A 17554-nucleotide genomic window follows, 5' to 3' on the forward strand; every position below is an offset into this window, starting at 1 on the left:
GCACTTATTGTAACCATTCTTCTGCCTGGTTCAAGTAAAAACCGCATGGGAGGTGTATGGTGTGCTATCTGGGCCATCGTGGTAAAACCCGCTCTCCCACCCTATTCGCTGTTTCGCGTGGTTTGGAGACGGGCCTATGAACTTTTGTGAGGGAAAATTTACCAGTATCCATGAGTTTAGGATTCCTATGCAAAGGCAACTTCTCTGGGCTGGGTGTTCTACTCGTAACTCTGCCAGTATTATTGTTTTTATAGTTAATTAATTGATTAAGCAAAGTGAATAGGCACAATACTCTGATTCTGAGCCCCCCACCTAATTTCTAAGTTCTACAATTCGTTGCGTTAGATAAACTGAATCTCCCTCATCAGTGGGCATAGTAGATTTTGCTAAGGAAGACCCTTCACACAATGGATGCTGAGAAGCAGCTGTGTCTGTTCGACAAGAGGATGAAAGCGATTAGTGAACAGAATCAAATATGTGTGTATATATATTTTTTTTCCTCCACTTTTGAGGACCTACGTCTGTGTGGTTACAATGGTCCGATGGTCAGTTATAACCAGTAATGCTAACAGTTAAATGGAATCATGTATTGACTAATCTCAGCCTTTAAAACTGCATCAACACCCCCTTATTTCACCCACATTGACACTGGCACCAATTGCATCACCAACACTTTGACAAAGGTTTAGGAATTCTTGGTCCACCAATATAAGGAGATTCTTAGTAGTGATTCTGATTTCTTGTGCATGAGAGTGCTCAAGTCAGCATTACCTACTAGACAGTTCAACAGCATTCCTGATTAAATGGAGCTTCCACACTTTTCCTTTAGTTCAGACTAATTCGTGGACCTCTTGCAGCAGGTTTTCTTTAAAATTGCACTTGAGGTTGCAGAAGGGCCAAGATAACATACAGTGAATACTGATTGATAATAAAGGTAAAGAAAATGCATGTTTAGGATACAACTCAACAACCTCAACATTAATGGCCAGACTATTGAGCACAATCAACATTTTCTGCAACTTCAAAAATGATTGGTAAAGAGGTCCTAAAACATTCTATTTCTATATATATATTATTTTGTATATGCCAATAAACAGCTCCTAAGTGCTTGAAGACAGTAAGCATCTTCCATCCACTTGAAACAGAGGTTTCATCTATGTACTAAGGTGGCACAGTGGGTCACTGGTAAATACTTCACCTGGCAGACTATCCCTCAACATACTAGCATATGTTGGGAACCGCCCATCTGCTGAATCTCCAATCTCTAGATTCTCTCAGGGTGATAGAGTGGAAATGTTTCCTTTACATGAACTAGAGCTGGGCTCTATATCAAATTATGAATTATCGTGAATATTTTAAATGTTATTCTGCTCTCCATAAGTAGCCAATGTGATTCCTTGATGAAGGTGAACGTGTTTTAAATGGGAAATAATAGCAAGTCACCTAGAGAAGAACTTTCCAAGGGTCATATCAGCTTCTTCTAGCAGCTGCTCTGCATGGCCACCCTGGGCACCATGGTGAATGCCCTCCGCTGGTGGCGATGTGGGTCATTGGATATTGTCCTTGCTCAATGTTTGTAAGCCATGATCATTCAATCTTTTTGCTACTCGTCATTTGTAGTTGGTCATGCATGTGCAGTTCTACTTCTGTGATGTAGGCACACAAATGTACATCATCCTGCATCAAACATGGTTAGGGCTTGAAAGGGCAGCAGGCAGATGACACGCCTCACTGACCTGTGCTTAAAGAATCTTTAGTTTCTTTGCGCACAAGTGGTCATAATATACTTTAAGCCCTGTTATGACCATTTTATTCTCAGTTTAAAGTCCTGTATCTACAGATGTCGTGTTTTTGGTTTTACTCAAGAACAGTTGCATTGATTTGGTGGATCCGGCGTGGTACAGTATACTGCATTAGATTTCATATTTCATTTTATGTATCTGTAAAAGTGTGTACGTTTCGCATTGTGCGGCAGTGCATATTGTAAGTGTGGCATCCTGTTTCTAAATGGGGCCAATGCGATGCTTCACAAACAAGCATTGGCAAACCTCTAATAAGTCTATGTTACAACTAAAAAGAGCCTTGATGCATCCATTCCGGCAATCACTTATCCAGCTGTTCATACCCACAATCACTTATTGTCCTTGCACTCAGTCACTCATCTTTGCACTTATTAATCCACTAATTGGCTCATTCTCGCATTCACCCAGTCCTTATCTACAATACCACACGCACTAACTCACCTATAAATAAGAAGCACTTTCAGTTATCAGCCAGATCTATTGGCTTTCCTCCTACTTTATGAGGGTGTGAGAGTGCTGTCAGTAGTGTGTGAACGAGAGTCTGTGGAGGGTGTATGTGCTTCCAATTGTGTGTGACTGCTAATGGGTGAGGGATGTGAGAGGGTAGTCAGTAGTGCAAGACTTCTGCTTGGAGATGGATGTTACTGCTGTCTGTAGTCTATAAGTGCTAGTCTCAGAGAGGTTTGAGAGTTCTGTTGTATTATGAGACTGTAGTAATGTCAGTAGTGTGTGACTGCAATTCTGATTGGTGTGGGAGTGCTGTTGGCAATGCAAGACTTCTAATGTTGGTGGAGTGTAAGCGTGCTTCCGGTAATATGTGACTTGTAATCTGCAAGAGGAGTGAGAGTGATACCAGTCCTGTGTGGTTGTATGATAGAGGCACGCATGGCTAATTCATGCATGCTCTACCATGCAGCCCGACCCAGAAATGTGTCTTAACCACACATTTCTTTCCCACACATACCTTTACCATGCAAGTTCATTGTAATGGCATGAATGGTAAGAGGGTACGCATAGCTAACTTCACCACTTCTCTGACCCCCCTTCCCCGCCATATGCCCTAAATTACGAAACCCCTACCTGCCCCCCACCCTAAGGCACAAAATCTGCCCTGAAAACTTTCCCTGTCCCTCCCCCTGTCCTGAGGCCTACAACTCAGCACCTTAACATATAATACCCTGACCCCAACCTTTGCCCTGATCCCCAGTGCCCTGAGCCCTAAAACTGCCCCATTCATACAAGACTCCCTTCAAATCCAGCGCTTAAAAGTACCCCAACCCTCTCCCCCACACTGAGCCCTAAAAACCACCCCCTTTTAAATGTACCTCTTGAGCCCTTAAAACCTGCCTCTTTCCGAAAAGTGAATGGATGCTACAGTCACCATTGGACAAATTCTAAAGAGTAGGAAAAATGCGAAACACATGTGCAGTGAACTCAGACCACAGAGTGTGGAGCTAATTCAAAAACTGATCGACAAAATCAAGATCGTCTCGTGGTGGATAACCATCAAAAAGACCAAGTGATCAGTCATATCATATGGTGTCCAAACTGTGACCCGGCAGGTCCCTTGATCATCGAGACCTCATGCCACACAGTGAGTTGTATCTGCTGAATAAGGTCTACAGTTGGCTCTGAACCACCAATTTCTGGCCAGTTTATGATGGTAGAGTGAAAACACAGTGCAACTAACCAAAAGTGGTGAGTTAAAATAGGGTGATATGTCTAAACAGATTATTTTAATAGAAAACAAGGCACATCCCCTAATTAAAAAACAGGAACAGCGCAAACGACAGTATGAAACAAATGACTGTCGCAATATGGGCCAACATGTTTCTGCCTACCGGGCAAAACGTCCCTTGGCTTTCATCAGGGCCACTGCTCTTAACTTGTTGCTACTGTTAAAGAGTGAACAAACTAATGATACACCAAATGAATCAGTGAAAAAGAGAAAGAAAACAAGAGGATATAACTGTTAAGAACGATACAACCTGTACCTACAGTTATTTTCGAATTCTCCATGTCAATGGATATCGGAAGTGATCTATGGAAAAATAATTTGCCTTTTAGTGCAGTGTATTACACAATTCGCAATCACATGTGTTCCCATAACATCTTGTGTATCTATAAATCAATAGGTAAATTTTCTCTCACCCAGAAAGACAGGGGACTGGACCTCACCTCACCTGGACCATGCTCAGGTATACGAGGCCCCGCTCTGTGGATCAAAAAGGTGCAAACAAGGGGAAGGCATCACATCTCCTCTCATTATGTAGAATCAAAAATGCCTATCTACATTCCCTGTTATATTTGTCATCTTTATCCACAATTAAACTCGGTGACAGAGCCAGACCCCCCAATCTGGAAAAACACCCATTAAACCTGCATCAGAATGATGCCTGTCTTTCATCCCAAACACACACTGTACATCTAAAATTTATCAAATTAATTCAAGTAAAGGTCAGCAATGTAAAGAATACTGTTGTGTCTGCTCCCTTACTGTATTAAATTCAATAGTAATTCCAATATATATTGAAATCCACAGTCTATTCAACAGTCAGTTCAATAAGGCTCATGAGCCAACCCTAACTGTAATTAGAGACAAAAACTAGCTTCCTTTGTCTCTTGTGATTACTCTTTTAGCTAGTTCTTACTAAGCATGAGCGCAAAATCCGCTCCGATTGCGGATTTTGCGGATTTTCGGCAAATCCGCGATCCGCGAACTCTCGCGAATTTGCCGAAAATCCGCAATCCGCGATCGGAGCGGATTTTGCGGTCAAAAGTTCAAGCGAGCCTAATTAACGATGGCGCCGGCAAGCTGCCAGCGCCATCCTGCAATAGTTACTTAATTAGCTTCAACAGGAAGCTCTAATAGATAAGATACAGCAGGGGCTCGAGCGCCTGCTTTATTTTAACAGTTGGAGCTTCCTGTTGAAGCTAATTAAGTAACTATTGCAGGATGGCGCTGGCAGCTTGCCGGCGCCATCGTAAATTATTTCAACGGTGGTGTCTTCTTGAATAAATATGAAGGGCAGGGTTCATTCGGGCACGACGGTCCTGGCACAAAAAAATAAACCTCAACAGGAAACACTTGCAGATATCAATAAAGCATGTGCCCTAGTTGAAGCTTAAATTCAGTGACTCATTCATCAGCCCAAAAATTAATCTGCTGCTCTGATCGGTCTCTGCCCTTTTATACACACAAGAGGCATGCTCGCATGGACGCCCCGTCCGTTTGGCCCCGCCCACACACTCGAGGTGTGCACCGTCTTCCCGCCATTTACCCACTATGATGGACATTTCACTCAAGGGACCCCTGCGGACTTCGGCGCGATTGCATAGTAACACACACTTGGCCGCTGGAACTAGTTGAAGCGCAAATGCAGTGACTCATTCATCAGCCCAAAAATTAATCTGCTGCTCTGATCAGTCTCTGCCCTTTTATACACACAAGAGGCATGCTCGCATGGACGCCCCGTCCGTTTGGCCCCGCCCACACACTCGAGGTGTGCACCGTCTTCCCGCCATTTACCCACTATGATGGACATTTCACTCAAGGGACCCCTGCGCACTTCGGCGCGATTGCATAGTAACACACACTTGGCCGCTGGAACTAGTTGAAGCGCAAATGCAGTGACTCATTCATCAGCCCAAAAAAAATCGTGAGCGTTGGGAGGCTGGGCAGATGTGCCTTCTTCCCAAATATACCATCGAAAATCCTCTGTGATGCTGCTCTGATCGGTCTCTGACCTTTTAGACACACAAGAGGCATGTGCGCTCGCGTGGAAGCCCCGTCCGTTTGGCCCCGCCCACACACTCGATGAAGCCCCGCCCCCCAATCCGCAAATCCGCTAAATCCGCGGATTTTGCGGATCCACGATCCGTGGATCCGCTAAATCCGCGAATCGTGGATCCGCAAAATCCGCCCATGCTTAGTTCTTACCTCTCCGTCAGTGCCACCAAACCGTCCTGAGGCTTGGGGAAGGCACCGACACGGAGGATCTGCGCCTTTTTAACTCAATTCAACAAGCAGGACTACTTTGTCTTCGTTCGTGTATGTCCCGTTTTTACTCAATTAGTGACTGACACCATGCTGAGAAGTACCCAACTTGCTCTTGGAAAGCAATGTTTATGTCTAAGATGTCTCGCTCCATATTGTAAGAGCGAAAAAACAACTATTATTTACGAAACGGGCTGAAAAACCTTCCGCAGGACTATGACCTCAGATCGGCAATCTTTGTAGTTCCACAAACGCCCGCGATATCGAGCACTCGTTCGTCTTTTTTTTAAAATACAAGTGTCAAGCATAAAATCATGTCATAATGTTATAGCATCAACACCCTATGGAGTAGATCCTCCAACTTTTACCTGCGAAATCTGTTATAGTATGAGAAACGGTTCGGGAATAGCTGTCGCGAAAACTACAAAATGACAAAAGATCGGCCATTATGGTAGTTCTTTAGACCACGCGATCACTAAGCCTTTCCTCGTATCTCTAGAGCGGAAAAAATGAGGCTAGAAACGGTTGCCACACCCTGTATCAATTTTTGTGTTAGGGATATCGACCTCTCATTACTTAGGCCCACACGATCATTAAGAAATGTATACAACTACTAAGTGACATCAGCGGGGCCATCTTTGTAGTTTAAAAGCGCCCGTGATCACAATCACTCGCTTGTTTTTATATAGACTAGTTGTATGCAGAGACTGTGTGAAAATACAATATACTGACACTTGAAAAAACAGCCCTTCCTAGGCACGGTCATAACGCAAACGATCAGATCATGTATGCAACTACAAAATGACCTCATGTCGGCCATTTTGGAGGTTCGCTATCTCGTGTTCAGTATGTTATACTGGGATCCAGATGTACTAAGAGAGGGATCGAGAGTGCCTGAATTTCTGCACCCTAAATCACTCCACGTATTCTTGTATCCAAAAAGCAACACATCAATGTATATGTAGGGGAATCTGTATCCTCATAACAGAATGAATTAAGTGTATTCCAATGTCAGCTCTGATGAAATAATGAGATCACATCTACAATGTACCCCACGGTATTTCGTCGTTGAGTCCCACAGTGTCTGCACAGTGCTTATAAATCCATTTTTGTTCTCTCAGGAACAGGTATCTAGAGACATTGCTCACATGGGAGGGTATGAACGGCTTCTCTAGAACCGTCCATTGAAATTCTGCTTCCCCGTGTTGTTTCTCTAGAAAGTGTCTAGTTAGTCGCGTCATTGATTTTTTACACCGGAAAGAGCTCTTGTGCTCCAACATGCGTATTTGCACCTTCCGGGTAGTCATTCCCACATATTTAGTTGAGCACGGACAGGTTAACAAATAGATAAGATTGTTACTATTACAATTGGTAAAATGAGTTTGTGGCCATGGCCTATCCGTACCTATATCAATCTCAGTAGAATGTTTTGTTTGTGGGCAGACTGAGCAGTTGCCACAGGGATGATGTCCGACAGCAAGTGGTAAGTCACACAAAGTGCCCAAGATTCTCCTCGGTGTTTCTTTGGGGCGAGTGTGCACTAGGCGGTCCCTAATACTATTTGCTCTTTTAAAAGCAAATAGAGGCAATCGAATCTTGTCATTACTATGGTTTAGGATACGCCAGTGCTCCTTGATAATTTTCTGAAGGTTGTTGCTTCTAGTTTTGAAGGTGCTTACAAGGGTCAGTCTTTCAGTAGGACTTTTAGGAACAGGTGGTTCTAGGAGCGCTTCACGGTTGTTGTTATTCGCTCGCTTACGAGACCGCTTGATGAGTGATCGCGGGTAATGTCTCTCCAACAGTTGTGAGGTCAGATTCCTGGCATAGGTCTTAAAATCCTCCACTCTTTAACAGTTCCTCCGTACTCGGAGGAACTGTCCGTATGGTAAATTATCCCGTAGGAATTTGGGGTGGTGGCTATCGTACAGGAGCAAGGAGTTCCTTGCTATCGGCTTCCTATATAGCTCTCTCTGCAAGCCTGTGGCTGTCACATAGATCGAAAGGTCCAGAAAGGACAGTCTTTCCCTGTGAGCCTCAAAAGTGAATTTGAGGAATTGGTTCCTACTATTTAACCATAAGTGGAACTCACTCACGGTTTCTAGGCTACCTCTCCACACTACCAACACATCATCGATATAGCGGTTCCACCATTTTATCGATGCATGATATGGGTTGGTAGGTGTAAGAACATGCTGTTGCTCAAATAGGTGCACGTATAAATTAGCTAGGCTCGGTGCAAAAACGCTGCCCATGCTCGTTCCAGAGGTCTGAAGATAGAACACCTGATTTCCTGAGGCGGAAGCCGGGAGAGACGCTACGCTGCTATTTTTAAAAAATTGATTGTATATTGTGATTTTAAACAACATACTTGCACTCTCCCCTGGGCACCACCGCGTTGCAGATTTAAACGCTGCCGTGGGACATTTGACTGTGTTGCCGCCATCCTCGGGACACTGAGGCCACGCCCACTAACATTTAGGCCACGCCCCCTTTCCCACCTGGGTATTTAGAGCGCGCTGATTCGCTAGTGCGACCCTAGAACACCTGATCTCCTGAGGCGGAAGCCGGGAGAGACGCTACACTGCTATTTTTTAAAAATTGATTGTATATTGTGATTTTAAACAACATACTTGCACTCTCCCCTGGGCACCACCGCGTTGCAGATTTAAACGCTGCCGTGGGACATTTGACTGTGTTGCCGCCATCCTCGGGACACGGAGGCCACGCCCACTACATTTAGGCCACGCCCCCTTTTCCACCTGGTTATTTAGAGCGCGCTGATTCACTAGCGCGACCCTAGAATACCTGATCTCCTGAGGCGGAAGCCGGGAGATACGCTACGCTGCTATTTTTTAAAAATTGATTGTATATTGTGATTTTAAACAACATACTTGCACTCTCCCCTGGGCACCACCGCGTTGCAGATTTTAACGCTGCCGTGGGACATTTGACTGTGTTGCCGCCATCCTCGGGACACTGAGGCCACGCCCACCAACATTTAGGCCACGCCCCCTTTCCACTACTCACGCCCTACTTAACATGTGCCTTTTCCGGAAGCGCAGCGGACGAGCGCAGCGGGCGCGCCGTTTGCGCACCGGAGGCGCGCTTAAGGCAAGCTCGTCTGCGCCAAGGTAGCGCCATGGGCCACCTACGCTGCCGGTTTTGACCCCATACACCAGGAGCATCTCCCTCCCGGGCCACCCTACTTTAGAGAGCAGCTCATTCAACTGGTTCAGCTATATGCAGATAAAGGAATACTTTCCCTAGCACCTACGTCACATCCTCGAACTGATGTACTATGTGACGACTTTTTGAATTGTGGCCTACTAAACGTTAGGTCCCTGCCTAAACACTGCACGGAGATCCAACTTATAGTGGAATCTCATGAACTAGATATTCTGTTCATGACAGAAACTTGGACTCGGCCAGATTGTTTGGTCGACCCTGGCTTTGCCTGTCCTGCCGGGTTTAAATTTTTCCACTCCCCTAGGCCTACTGGCAAAGGCGGGGGTGTGGGAGTGATCTTCAGATCCTCCTGCAACATTAAGGTCCTTAACCTAGACCCAACTTTGGGCACTGAGATGCTGGGGCTCTCTATCCAGACTTGCCCTGGGACAATTGTCACTGGGCTAGTTTGTTATCGCCCGCCAGGATCGTTTAACCTGTTACAGCAACAAGCGCTAATCACCACCCTGACCAATATCGCCTTATCTCACCAAAAGCTACTTATCATCGGTGACTTTAATCTTTGGCGTAATGGTACACTTGATTCAGCTCTCGGGAACCTTATTCAAGCCTGTGACAGTTTCGGCCTCTCCCAATTGGTTTTTAAAGCCACCCACAAAGCTGGCCACCTTTTGGACCTGGTCTTTGCGGGACCAGATCTGGTGGTTATGGGGGACACCCTGCCAATGGACTGGACAGACCACTCTTTAGTTAAATTCTTTCTTTATAAGAAATTGGACCCACACAAGGCACCGGTCCCAACTGGAGAAATTAAATGTAGAGATTGGAAGGCTCTCTCACGATTACACCCTTCTGGTGAACTGTTCCATCTGGATTCGCTCTTTGATGTGAACAAATGTGCTGATGAAAACTACAATTCCTTTCACACCAGCATTTCATTGGTCGTCGACTCGCTTGCTCCTCTAAAAACTCGGTTCTTTAGAGGTAAGGACTCTGCCCCTTGGTTTAACGACGATCTTAAAACTTTAAAACTGGGTTGTAAACAAGCAGAGAGAAAATGGAGACGCGACTACAATGAAATCTCTAAAGAAATATGGAAAACTAAGATTCTTGCTTATAAAAATCTCATTAAAAAATCTAAAGCTGATTATTACTCCTCTTTGATCTGTAACACCGCCAATAACTCTAGGAGTATTTTTAATATCCTAAATAGCGCCACCAACCCGGATTCTTGCAAGAATGTGATTGTCCCGTCCCAAGATCTTTGCGACAATCTTGCCATATTCTTTAAAGAGAAAATAGATCTGATTCTTAAAGATTTGGACATCTCTCTTGACATTGACTCTCCTCCTGACCATGGACCTGTCCCACCGGTTAATCCACTACCTGATTCGGCCTTGGCTCTGGAAAAGTTATTGCTCAGGTTCCTGCCGCTTACATTTGAAAATTTCTCCAAGGTGGCTAGAGGGATTGTTTCCGGCTCTCCTCTGGACCCGGTGCCCCCCAAAATTTGGAAAGAATTTGCAGATGAGTTTTTCCCCCCACTCTATCTTATCTGCAATCAATCCTTGGTGACTGGCACCGTCCCTGCTCACTGGAAACGGGCGTTAGTCTCCCCCTTGCTAAAAAAACCCTCCTTGGATCCTGAGTGCTCAAAAAACTACCAGCCCATCTCACTGCTGCCGTTCCCCGCCAAGATAGTTGAGCGGGTGGTCAGTAATACTCTCTCCATCCACTTGGAACAACTTCTATTACTTGACGAGGATCAATTCGGCTTTCGGCCTGCAGATGGAACCGAAACAGCCCTCATCACCGCTATGGATGAACTTCAAAGGCGTGCAGACAGAAGTCAGGCATCATTTTTGATCCTGCTCGATATGTCTGCCGCCTTTGACACAGTAAATCATAAGATCTTACTGAGGCGGTTGTTTGAGGCAGGAGTGAGAGACTCGGCACTGCGCTGGTTCCATTCTTTTCTGCAGGATAGGCAGCAGGCAGTTTCAGTGCCTCCTTTTCAATCATCCTTTTCCCCGGTATTGCACGGAGTGCCTCAGGGCTCTGCCATCAGCCCAATTCTTTTTAATGTATACCTCAGGCCACTAATCTCACTTATTAAAGGATTCGGCATCAGAATTGTTAATTATGCCGATGACACGCAGATGATCCTCTCCTTGGAAGGAGAGGATTCCATCTCTGTGGAGGTCCTACACAACTGCCTACGGAATACGTCAAGTTGGTTAAAGGCCAACTCGCTTCAGTTTAATGCCGGGAAAACCGAAGTGCTTTACAGCGCTGGAACGAGGATCCCTCGACCATTTCCTAACAATTTCTGGCCCCCGGAATCTGGCTCCAACGTACGGCCTGCGGACTCTGTCCGCAACCTAGGGGTCATGCTGAACCATGGGCTCAGCATGGACACCCATGTACAGAAAACATCGGCTTGTTGCTTTGCCATCCTTCGCTCACTTAGGAAGGTTCTGCCCCTCTTACCCCTCCATGCTCGCGCCCAAGTGGTTAGATGTACCATCTTGAGCAGGTTGGACTACTGTAATGCCCTCCTGCTCGGGTCCCCTGAGTATCTACTGGATAGACTCCAAAGGGTCCAATCTGCGGCTGCTTAATTGGCCTTGGGGCTGCCGAGAAGATCTCATGGACCATCTGCCCTGGCAAAACTACATTGGCTTCCTCTTAGACAGAGGATCCAATTTAAGGCCCTCTGTATAGTTTTTAGGGATCTCCACGGGTGCGGTCCAGCCCCTCTAAGATCCAAGTTTGTTTGGTATGCCCCTACCAGACAGCTTCGCTCATCTGATGCTAAACTGGTAGTTGTTCCCAGATTTAGGAAGGTCAGATCTGGGGGTAGATCTTTCGAGGTGACTGCCGCCAGACTCTGGAACACTCTCCCCATCGAGATTAGGGCCACTAATGAACTTTTGCAGTTTAGGAAAAAGGTGAAAACCTGGCTTTTACCTGGCTAGCCTTCTCCCCCGGTATTCTGCTTTTCTCGCTTCTCTTTGGGTTCTGTTAGCGCCAGGATGCCTGCAATGGTGACAGCCGCGCTTTATAAATTCTTAAAATAAATAAATAATAATAATAATATTGTGTCCTCGAAACGGAAATAGTTGTCTTTCATGGCCAGTGTGGCCAGAGCCATAATGAAGGAAACCGGTGTTGTGGTATCCCAGATGTTCTCCCCCAGGATGGATGTAACCACTTCAAGCGTTTCATCCTGGGGGATAGAGGTATATAAAGACTCCACATCGAAAGAGACCAATAGGTCTCTTTCAGGATCAAAGTCGATGTCCGGGAGTACCCGCAGCACATCCTTTGTGTCCTGAAGGTAGGTAGGCATTTTCTGCACGATAGGCCGGAGAAAGAAGTCCCCAAAAGTTGAAAGTGGTTCCAGGGCCGAACCTATACCGGAGATGATAGGTCTCCCTGGAGGGGGTCTCTGTGGCTTATGCACCTTTGAGAAGAGATAGAAGTATGGCATGACGGGGAACTCTGTTATCAAAAATGACCCCTCATTATGGGTGATCCACTCTTCCACCAATGCTTCTTCTACCAGACATTTAATTTGTTTCATTAGCTCCTCAGTAGGATCTTCCTGCAGAGGCAGGTATGGATGTCTGTCACCCAATTGACGTAACCACTCCGATCTATAGTCGGTAGTGTTTAAAATAACAATAGAACCGCCTTTATCGGCAGGCTTTATTGTTATTGACTGATCATCAGACAAACTTTTCAATGCCTTCCGCTCCTGTCCCGATAAGTTCTTAAAGGACCTGTCTTGTGTGTTCCATAGTTTGGCAACTTCATCTCCTACAGCTTTCTCAAAAGCTAATACCTGTGGGGGAACAGTATGTAAAGGTGGTTGGAATTTAGATTTCACCTTCAAACCTGTGTTAACTTCGAGCATACAGTCTTGGTCATCAGATGTGTTCTTAAAAAAGTAGTGAAGCTTCAATTTCCTGTAGAATTGACTTAATTCTCATTGAAGCGTGAACGGATCTCCATTGTTTGCCATAACGAATCCCAAACCCTTATTGAGTACTCGTTCCTCCATTTGGCTTAACACCTTCGTCGAGAGATTCACTATGAGGGTGGATTCGCTGATGTCCCTGCTTTCTGGAGATTTTTGGCTGCCTGACTCCGAATCCCTGCGCGGGGGCCTGTTTGGTCTTCCCACTGGACTCCTGGTTGTTGTGCAGTCCGTCGTCTGCCCCTTGTCCTGCATGTACCAAACCCTAAAAAAGGCTGTGTGTTCTATGCATTGGGAAACCCTTGGAAATGTCCCGGTGGCGGTGGATATGCTTGGCGTTGTTGCGGTCGATATCCCCCTACACCCTGGGGATATCCACCGCAACAACACCAAGCATATCCACCATCACATGGAAGAATAAACATGGAAGTCTTTCCAAATAGGTAGCCATGCTCACCACACACCCTTCCACCAGAATATCCAGCTCAGCATAACTAAATGTTCTTTTGCTCTTCCTCTCCACCTCCTTTTATGGCTCCTGGCTTACCACCTTCAAATAAAAGCCTGCTAGGCAGGGAGGCAAACTTGTTTTGCCCTCTGCTGCTGCAGGTGTAAACACTTACTGAACTGGGTGGGTCTTAATTAGCTCTCAGGGAAGATTAGCAAATTATGATTCAGACTGAACTACATGTACTGTTCAGTATTTAAAGATACCGAATGGTCCTGAATCGCTATTTGCAATAAGTAAACATATATTCATCAACTTTGGTGTTTCCTAAATTGAGATTTGGGGTGATTAGCAATTTATGGTTTTCGAACATTAGACCCCAAGTGCGCTGTGACACTTGCGGTCCTCACAGGACATTACACTTGCAAACACTTGAAGGCCAAAATAAGGTGTTTTTTGTCTGTGACTGTCAACAAGAGCAGGTGGTAGAAACTGCTGCAGTTTGCTGGTGAAGTGAGGCTGGAGTCAATGTCCGGTACTATCAATGAGCACCAAGAGCTCCAGGGGGAAGAGGGTGAGGCTGTTGTCTGGTGTTACTGGTGCTTGGTGATGACAGTACACACAACCAGATGTGCATATTAAAGGGGGAAAGGTCAGAGATCTGTGTATGGAGTTGGTAGAGGTGGGTGGCCTGCCAATAGTCAGTGGTTTATGCTTCTCAGAAGTGAATAAATTAACAGCCTGGATTATGAATGCACAACCTATATTTGGGCTGCCTCTTTGAGGGAGGTAGAGTGTTTATGCTCAGAATCAGAGGATGAAGACCCACTAAGAAACAATTGCTTTAATGTTGTTTAAAGCATGAGACTGTCCATCATTAAGTAAGTGCACAGAGTGTCTTCTGCCACTGCTTCAACAAAAACACAAGGGGGATTTTTAAAATCCTTATGGTGAAAAAGCAAACCCTTAATACTGCTGGTACTCTAACATGCCATATGGACTAGCAGCCACATAGTACAGGAAACGTTCGGAACAATACGGGCAGAGCCCTGCGTCCCAGAACACCACAAGCTTAACTGCGCTTGCCTGAATAACGCAACTGCTTTAACTAAGCATATGAGTGGTTAAGGCATATAACGCTCCACTGTTCATGATGGGGGGACTCGGGGAGAAGCGTCAGAACAGGAAGCTCCGGACGCTGACAAGTAAGTGTGACTTGGGCCGAGTCTGGGGGTTATTTTCAGGGGGCAGGTGGTACTTTTGGGAAGGATATCACAACAAAACAGAGAAAGGAGGGTCATAGGGAAACAAAGTTTAAAGACCTGCTACTAGTTCACTTCCCCATCTACACAATATGAACAACAATGAGAACATAGGAGGTCTATAAGCCAATTATTCTGGCCCAACTGACATGTTTTATACTAAGTCAGTGGGTGCTACAGTCACCATTGGACAAATTCTAAAGAGCAGGAAAAATGAGAAACACATGTGCAGTGAACTCAGACCACAGAGTGTGGAGCTAATTCAAAAACTGGTCGACAAAATCCAGATCGTCTCGTAGTGTATAACCATCAAACAGACCAAGTGATCAGTCATATCATATGGTGTCCAAACTGTGACCCGGCAGGTTCCTTGATCATCGAGACCTCATGCCACACAGTGAGTTGTAGATGCTGAATAAGGTCTACAGTTGGCTCTGAACCACCAATTGCTGGCCAGTTTATGATGATAGAGTGAAAACACAGTGCAACTAACCAAAAGTGGTGAGTTAAAATAGGGTGATATGTCTAAACAGATTATTTTAATAGAAAACAAGGCACATCCCCTAATTAAAAAACAGGAACAGTGCAAATGACAGTATGAAACAAATGACTGTCGCAATATGGGCCAACATGTTTCTGCCTACCGGGCAAAACGTCCCTTGGCTTTCATCAGGGCCACTGCTCTTAACTTGTTGCTGCTGTTAAAGAGTGAATAAACTAAATGATACACCAAATGAATCAGTGAAAAAAAGAAAGAAAACAAGAGGATATAACTCTTAAGAACGATACAAACTGTACCTACAGTTATTTTCGAATCCTCCATGTCAATAGATATCGGAAGTGATCTATGGAAAGATAATTTGCCTTTTAGTGCAGTGTATTACACAATTCGCAATCACATGTGTTCCCATAACATCTTGTGTATCTATAAATCAATAGGTAAATTTTCTCTCACCCAGAATGACAGGGGACTGGACCTCACCTCACCTGGAACATGCTCAGGTATACGAGGCCCCGCTCTGTGGATCAAAAAGGTGCAAACAGGGGGAAGGCATCACATCTCCGCTCATTATGTAGAATCAAAAATGCCTATCTACATTCCCTGTTATATTTGTCATCTTTATCCACAATTAAACTCATTGACAGAGCCAGACCCCCAATCTGGAAAAACACCCATTAGACCTGCATCAGAATGATGCCTGTCTTTCATCCCAAACACACACTGTACATCTAAAATGTATCAAATTAATTCAAGTAAATGTCAGCAATGTAAAGAATACTGTTGTGTCTGCTCCCTTACTGTATTAAATTTAATAGTCATTCCAATATATATTGAAATCCTCAGTCTATTCACCAGTCAGTTCAATAAGGCTCATGAGCCAACCCTATCTGTAATTAGAGACAAAAACTAGCTTCCTTTTTCTCTTGTGATTACTCTTTTAGCTAGTTCTTACCTCTCCGTCGGTGCCACCAACCCGTCCTGAGGCTTGGGGGAGGCACCGACACGGAGGAGCTGCGCCTTTTTAACTCAATTCAACAAGCGGGACTACTTTGTCTTCGTTCGTGTATGCCCCATTTTTACTCAATTAGTAACTGACACCATGCTGAGAAGTACCCAACTTGCTCTTGGAAAGCAATGTTTATGTCTAAGACGTCTCGCTCCATATTGTAAGAGCGAAAAAACGACTATGATTTACGAAACGGGCTGAAAAACCTTCCGCGGGACTATGACCTCAGATAAGCAATCTTTGTAGTTCCGCAAACGCCCGCGATATCGAGCACTCGTTCGTCTTTTTTTTAAAATACAAGTGTCAAGCATAAAATCATGTCATAATGTTATAGCATCAACACCCTATGGAGTAGATCCTTCAACTTTTACCTGCGCAATCTGTTATAGTATGAGAAACGGTTCGGGAAAAGCTGTCGCGAAAACTACAAAATGACAAAAGATCGGCCATTATGGTAGTTCTTTAGACCACGCGATCACTAATCCTTTCCTCGTATCTCTAGAGCGGAAAAAATGAGGCTAGAAACGGTTGCCACACCCTGTATCAATTTTTGTGTTAGGGATATCGACCTCTCATTACTTAGGCCCACACGATCATTAAGAAATGTATACAACTACTAAGTGACATCAGCGGGGCCATCTTTGTAGTTTAAAAGCGCCCGTGATCACAATCACTCGCTCGTTTTTATATAGACTAGTTGTATGCAGAGACTGTGTGAAAATACAATATACTGACACTTGAAAAAACTGCCCTTCCTAGGCACGGTCATAACGCAAACGATGAGATCATGTATGCAACTACAAAATGACCTCATGTCTGCCATTTTGGAGGTTCGCTATCTCGTGTTCAGTATGTTATACTGGGATCCAGATGTACTAAGAGAGGGATCGAGAGTGCCTGAATTTCTGCACCCTAAATCACTCCACGTATTCTTGTATCCAAAAAGCAACACATCAATGTATATGTAGGGGAATCTGTATCCTCATAACAGAATGAATTAAGTGAATTCCAATGTCAGCTCTGATGAAATAATGAGACCACATCTACAATGTACCCCACGGTATTTCGTCGTTGAGTCCCACTGTGTCTGCACAGAGCTTATAAATCCATTTTTGTTCTCTCAGGAACAGGTATCTAGAGACATTGCTCACATGGGAGGGTATGAACAGCTTCGCTAGAACCGTTCATTGAAATTCTGCTTCCCCGTGTTGTTTCTCTAGAAAGTGTCTAGTTAGTCGTGTCATTGATTTTTTTACACCGGAAAGAGCTCTTGTGCTCCAACATGCCTATTCGCACCTTCCGGTTAGTCATACCCACATATTTAGTTGAGCATGGACAGGTTAACAAATAGATAAGATTGTCACTATTA

The sequence above is a fragment of the Lissotriton helveticus genome, chromosome 8 (genome assembly GCF_964261635.1).
Source record: "Lissotriton helveticus chromosome 8, aLisHel1.1, whole genome shotgun sequence".
In the NCBI taxonomy this organism is placed as follows: domain Eukaryota; kingdom Metazoa; phylum Chordata; class Amphibia; order Caudata; family Salamandridae; genus Lissotriton; species Lissotriton helveticus.